Below are 7,386 nucleotides of genomic sequence, written 5' to 3'. Positions count from 1 at the left end.
CATTGGGATTAAGCTAAGAATAGACACAAATCATAGAGCTTAGCTCATGTATCTCCCCTTGTGGGATTCCTCTTGAGAGAGAAGACTCCATTGGAGTACAAGACCTCCATTGGAGAAGATCCTTAGGGATTCAAGACCCCCTTGAGGGAAGGATCTATCTAGATCATCAAGCCCTCATCTCCTTCATAGGATTTGGGATGAACTCTACCATGTATCTTGTTTCCCTTTGATTGTTCATGTACCTTGTGGATCTTGTGTGTTTGTTGGTCTAGTGGATGTGTGATTGGACTTGTTCTTGAGTGTTCCTCTTGTGTTCATCTTGTTCTTGGGGATTCCCCCTTCAATTCGTGAAAGATCTTCACTTAGGGTTCCACTCTACAACAGACATGTCAAATTTCTGGATATGTTTCTAATAGTTACATGGAAAATTTTAGATTTTAAGTTTAGATCAACTTAACAATTATTGCATGTGTTTTGTCTCATGTCACTTGTTATATGTGACAATTTTGATTGAAACTTGTCATGTGACAGTTCTAGACATGACAAATCACATGGCAAAATCATTTTTTCTTTCAAAACATGAGTTTTTTTAGGTCTTTTTGTAATGCTCCCATTACAAGCTGTAGGAATTTCCTACCTTATTCATGATAATTTTGGAAATGTTTCTAGTTTGTACCATGACAATCTTAGATTATTTTTTTGCGTTTCTCTAAGTAAAATTATTTTCTACACATTACAATTTTTGTATGGCAAACATATTGTTTGGACCATGGCAAATTTCATTGCACACACCACTAAATATTTCTTTTGAACACAACCATGCTAAATTATTTTTGGACCATGAAAAATTTGTTTTACACCATGGCAAATTTAGTCAACATACCATGTTAAACAAATTTGAATAGCATGGCAATTTACTTTGAACATACCATGGCAAACTTGTTGAACATAATACCATGGCAATTTATCTTGCAGTTATCTTATGAAACGAGTTTTTTTGGTAATCTTGATATGTTATGGCACACAAACAATTTCAAAAATTGTAATGCTCTTTTGAGAAACAATGCCCCCTTTAATTTGCAATGTTACCATTTTTTTCTCAATCTTGCCATGATTTATCAGTAAAAACTTTTTTTGTTTATAATGTCCTAATTTTTATAGTATTTTACATGACCTAGATAAATATTTCTTCCATTTAAAGTTGCCATCGGATAATTTCTGTTGATTATAAATTAGAGCGTGGCGTATTTTTTCTTACTGTAGATACCTTGGCATCTTTATTGAATATACTCTGGTAAAATTTTAATTTAGAACATGACAATTGTAAAAAAAATCTATGCCTTTTACGTATGAAAAATGTTTTTAGGTTTTGGCTGATGACAATTTGTTTGTGCCTACCACGTTTACCTTGCCATGGGCCAGCTTCGCTCCATCGGACCTCTTAGAACGAACGAATCATTTGTTCCAGTCCCTCGCATATCTGGCACCAAATCTATATTGGCGTCCTATTATGATAATAAATACTTTACAACTATAAAATAATCAAACACAATAAATAATATGTGTTTTAAGTTTAATAATCATGTTATTATTGAAATATTCATGTTTTAGACAACCTTGCTAAAATATATTGCAAAACATCTTAGCAACAATATGCGACATATCATCTACTCCCTCCGTTTATAAGTCTTCTTAGAAATTTAAATATGAAGTATATATGGATGTGTATAGACATACTTTAAAGTATAGATTCACTTATTTTGCTTCGTATGTAGTCTATATTGAAATCTCTAAAAAGACTTACATTTAAGAGCGGAGGAAGTAGTACCTAGTATACTTAAGTAGTTGATCCGCATTACTTTCATTTACGTGGCATACACATGTTACCTCATCAAAGGCCTACCTCAACATGCATGAGAATGCTTTGCCCCAAAAAAACATGCATGTGAATTGCATTTATTAATTAGTTGATCCGGATCACTTCTATTTATTTTAACATGCACACATTTTATCACCACACATGCCACCTTCTTTAAAGGGCCACCTCAACATGTATGTTAATTATTATTATTATTATTATTATTATTATTATTATTATTATTATTATTATTATTATTATTATTATTATTATTATTATTATTATTATACCATGCTACTTATTTTTTCTTTCTTTCTAGAAACACCGATTAGAACGCAGACACAAACACGCACGCACATTGCGCCTATTAAAGATCGGATTGAAATTGCCGAGCTTGAAGATTGATGAAAATGTTGCCTTCAACTAAAAGAATAATATGTATAATGAGACATGAAAGCGTCACACGTGGATTTGATTTCAGGTAGGTTGGGGTACCACTATCCTACTAGCCATCCAATAACTGTTGGGTTCTTATGGTACTTATTCAATAAATATTTTCAACTATACAATATATATAACACGTATTTTTAGGTTTAGTGTATATGTTATATGTCAAAATATCCATTTTTCATACAACCAAAACTCGCAATCAATTGCCACAGCAACGTGCGAGAGGTATCATTAGTTTGACAAATGTTGAGATACGTACGTACATATGGAGGAGCAAATTACAGTCTCTGTTCGTCGAGCTACTGTACTTAGTACATGATGCCATTGTAGGCTGAAAGAGGCAGGGTGAGCCAATCCTCCGCGTCTCCACCGTCGCTGATCAGGCCATCGCCATTGCCGATGCTGTCGAGCGCATCGAACACGTCTTGTGCTATCACGTCGTCTCCTCGCTCGTCAGCCACCAAGCCTTTCAGTGTCCTCGCAGGCTCAGGCTGGTCTTCTTGTTCATCTTGGACGTGTTCCCTGGCCTCTGCCAACTCGTCTGCGTCCGAATCAAACCAGCTCAACAAGTCGCTCATGTCAACCTCTGGGGGCTGCGACTCCGACCCGCTGGCCAGCTCGTCGTCGCCAGCTTGTTCTTGGATCGTGCTCTCGTGGCCTCCTTGTTGAATGGTGCTCTGGTCCTCTGCCATTTCAAGATCGCTCTCTAGTGACCTCGCGAAGTCGTCCATGTCCTTGGTCAGCGCGGGATCTGATTTATGGGGGCTTATTGCCGCATGGCGCTGAGGCGGCGGCGCCGAAGGATACCAGGACGGTCGCTTCGGAGAGTTCCACCCACCGATGGCTTGTCGAACTGCCGCCGACATTGCTGCGGACGCCGCGGGCGCGGGGACAGCAGCAGAAGCGCGGACCCGCTTGGGGCGAGGCGGCTCGGCGATGGATTGCGCCGGCCTCTTTGGCGCCTGCTGCGTGGGCATGGTGGTCATCATGGTCGCAGGCACCGCGACGCGGCGTTTATCAAGGGCACACAGCGGCGCTGGCTTCTGGATCACCTGCGGCTGCCTTGCTTCTTGCGGACGCGGGAGCGCTGACTTGTGGATCACCTGCGGTTGCCGTGGTCCAAGGAGAAGATGATCCCCTGCTTCAGATTGCTGGTACGTGACGGACCCCGGCTTCGAACCAGGCGAGACGTAGACCCTGCAGAGGACGCGCTCCTCCCCCTTGTCGTCGACGGCGAACTGGTCCAGGCCGCAGATGTGGTACTCCTCCATCAACCAATCCGACTCTTTGCTCGTGTCCTTGTACGCGTAGCGAAGGGTGTCGAGGAAGCCGATCGTCTCGCCGGCGTCGTTCTGAACCGTCTTCTTGCCGTTCGAAGCCCATCCGCCGGCGCCGGCGCCGGCCGCGCGCGAGATCCTGTAGCCACGCCCGGCTTTCTGCCGCTTGCACGTGGTGAAGAAGAAGCGGTTATGGGTTGTGGGAACCCGAGGGAACGCGGCGGCAAGGTCCTTGGGCTCCGATGCGTAAACCCTTGCCTCGTGGATGACGCCGGCTGTGTCCGGCAGCTGCTGGCGGAGGACCCAGCGCCGGAGGTAGAAGCCGATGGCCTCCTCGGGCGTCGGGTTGAACTTGATGCCGCAGCGGAGCGCAGCGTGGGCGACGGCTGTCCCCATCGTTTCGTAGCAGATCGTAAGAGCGTAAACAGGCAGGTTGCTGGCCCGACCTGCTACATATCTATGCTGCGATCGGCTGGCGATGGCCGAGTAGAGTAGGATTCAGCTAGCTTGCTCCGATTCGGATTTAGACTCCTTTTTTTTTTCGATAAACGGATTTAGACTCCTTGATGTCCAAATGACAATTTATGAATTTTCAGACTTGTCACATGGCAACATTTTTGTAATGTCCACATGGCAAAAACAAAAAAAATAATGATTAGATGATAAATTTGAATTATTTGGTTTATAAGACATGTTAAATTTCTGGATATGTTTCTAATAGTCACATGGAAAAATTTTCTTTTAAGTTTAGATCAACTTAACAATTATTGAATGTTTTTTTGTCTCATGTCACTTGTTATATGTGACAATTCTGATTGAAAGTTGTCACGTGACAATTCTAGACATGACAAATCGCATGGCAAAATCATTTTTTTGTCTTTCTAATGATTTTTTTAGGTCTTTTTGTAATGCTCCCGTTACAAGCTTTAGGAACTTTCTACCGTATTCATGATAATTTTGGAAATGTTTCTAATTTGTCACATGACAATTTTAGATTATTATTTTTGCATTTTTCTAAGTAAATGTTTTCCCTACACATTACAATTTTTGTATGGCACCATGGCAAACTTCATGATACACACCATGGCAAATTTCATTGCACATACCACTAAATATTTATTTTGAACATAACCATGGTAAATTTTTTTTGGACCATGCGAAATTTGTTTTACACCATGGCAAATTTGTTCAACAAACCATGTTAAAGAAATTTGAATAGCATGGCAATTTACTTTGAACATACCATGGCAAACTTGTTGTGCATAATACCACGGCAATTTATCTTGCAATTATCTTATGAAACGAGTTTTCTTTGATAAATCTTGATATGTTATGGCAACAAACAATTTTCAAAATTTGGAGGTGACGGGCTCGTCGAGTCTGGCAGGAGTGTGAGCGGGGTCGCCGGGGTGTTGGAGCGACGAATGCAAAAGAGAAAAGGGGAAGCAGAGAAAATAAAAGGATGAAGGCGCAGGGTCCAGAAGGGGTTATGAGTGGGCCGGTGGTGTCGGAGTTCTACTATCAGGACTCCTGCAAATCCCCAAATTGTTTCACGTTTGCTCAAAAAAATGCATCCCGACTGCTCGACGTAGCGATACAGAATCGTGTTTCACGTTTGCTCAAAAAAGTGCATCCCGACTGCTCGACGTAGCGATACAGAATCGTGTTTCACGTTTGCTCAAAAAAGTGTATCCCAGCTGCACGACGTAGCGATACAGAATCGTGTTTGACGGGTAAACATGTCCGAACCACGCAGTTCAAATCATTAGCGTCGGTTTGGGTCCGCTTTGAACATACCCAGAATACCACAATAGACCGCCCGTAATTGTTACCGCAAGACAGACAAGAGACTTTTTATTCCGGCAGTAAATTTCATTCGCTCCGCCTCGCTGCGGAGGGCGGAGGGTCATCATTTCGCGATGCGCACCGCGGCCGCCGAGGTCAGCAGCAGCGCGGTGCTCGACGACGACCCGCACTCGCTGACGGCGAGCGAAGCGCCGGGCCTGTCCTGCGGCGTCACACGCCCCGCGTCAACGGAGCTCCTTGGCGAGGGGGCGCGCACTTGGCCGGCGAGGTCCCGCGGGTCGAGGGACGCCCTGCGCCGGCCGCCGCCCCCAGCGGCCGCTCGTACGACCGCGACGGCGAGGCCGCCTCGGGGCGATGCCGCGGCGCGCTCTGCGACCGGGCATGCTTGGCGCGCGACGACTCCGTGTTGGCCATGTAGCTCGCGGCGTGGGCGTGGCACGCCTTGCCGCCGCGGTGGCGCCCGCTCGCCTCGGACGCCGCCGCGGAGAAGGAGGCGGACGAGTAGTGCTCCTCGTCGAACCGGCCGCTGAACGTCCGCACGCTCAAGTCCGACGTCAGCCCCGACGGCCCCGGCGACGCCTTCTGGTTGTAGTACAGCTCCGCCTTCGCCGGCGTCGAGCAGCAGCTGTTGCGCCGTGCGCCGCCGCCGCTGTCCACCTCCCCGATGCCCTTCCCGGTCTCCTCCTGCATTGCCACGGATAGTGGCTTCCGGGGGGAGCAGTGATGCTGCGGCGAACGGCGGCCCGTCCGCGCCGGCGGCGTGCCGTCGTCGAGGAGCCGGAGCCGCAGTCGCTCGGCACGCGCGCGCCTCTGGGCGGCGACGAGCGCCTGGATGCGGCGGAGCGTCATGTCCGCCTGCCGCCTCACCAGCTGGCCCCTCACGATGGCCTGCAGCTTCACCATCCCTCGCAGCGCGCACAGTGCCGTCCTCGCCTGTGCATGGGTTTCACCACTCCCCATCAACCACGATACATCACAAGCACGTAGCCTCCATTTTCATAGGGACGTACGTACGGAGTATCACGTACCAGGTACGATCGGAAGGCCGACTGAATCTTGACGGCCGCGGCTTCCTCGGCGTCACGGGCGCTGCCCTCCGGCGGCGCCGTGGCCGCGGTGATCGCGACCACGCGCGGCGCAGCACCGACGGCATGCTGGTCCTGCACCGTCACCACATGCACCTCCGAGAAGCAGTGCGACGACGCGGACGCGAGCTGGCCCTTGCCGTGGCAGCCGGACGTGGCGCTGCTCGTGTCCCTGGCGCTCACCGACGCCGCGGGACGCCGGAAGCTCCAGCGTCTCTTCTCCTTGGCGGCCGGCTCGTCTGCCCCCCTGTCCTTGGCCTTCTTGCCGGTCAGGAAGCTTCTGAGCCACCTGCCAGCCTTGCCCATGTGCAGAACAAACGCTACTACAATTCTGCGGCCGCGGCCGCCGCTACTGCTTGCTCCACTCCATTACGCGTCGATCTTTGCAGCAGCATGCAGAGGCAAGTAGCAGAGCGAGGAAGAAGCAGAACGAGGAAGAAGCAGGATGAGGAAAATGATCTAAACGCAATGGAGTTCCCACTCTCTCACACTCTGCTTTTGCCATGTGAAGTGTTAAATAGTATCAGTAATTTCTGTACCCAACACAAACGACTCTCAGCTTTTACTGCAGAACTTCAAACGTAGAAAAAGGGGCCCGTCCTCGCTAATTATGGTCCGGATAAGCTTAATTGCGGTTTACGATTAAAGGGAGCCTGCATGTGGTGAGTAGAGTACTGAATGAAGCCCCAAATTGTCAATGTGGGCAGCACAGATACATTGATGGTCCACGGTGATTACACGGCTTGCCAGCACTGCACTCCTCATCGTCTTGCAGAAAGGCACTCCTCACATGGCACAACTCAGCAAAAGACGGTAACTGCTCATGATCCAAGGGAAGCTAGCTAGTGTAGCTAGGAGTAGCTCCTAGTAGTACTCTGAATGATGCACAAGATTGTGCTGATGATGAGTA

General features: G+C 47.7%; 1 pseudogene; it reads right to left on the bottom strand.

Annotated features, from left to right (window-relative positions):
• Window positions 1–5,258: 5,258 nt before the first annotated feature.
• LOC119305211 lies at window positions 5,259–6,999 on the bottom strand (annotated as a pseudogene).
• Window positions 7,000–7,386: the final 387 nt, after the last annotated feature.

The sequence above is a fragment of the Triticum dicoccoides genome, chromosome 5B (genome assembly GCF_002162155.2).
Source record: "Triticum dicoccoides isolate Atlit2015 ecotype Zavitan chromosome 5B, WEW_v2.0, whole genome shotgun sequence".
NCBI classification, from domain to species: Eukaryota; Viridiplantae; Streptophyta; class Magnoliopsida; order Poales; family Poaceae; genus Triticum; species Triticum dicoccoides.
This window is presented reverse-complemented; position numbering and strand designations above follow the sequence as displayed.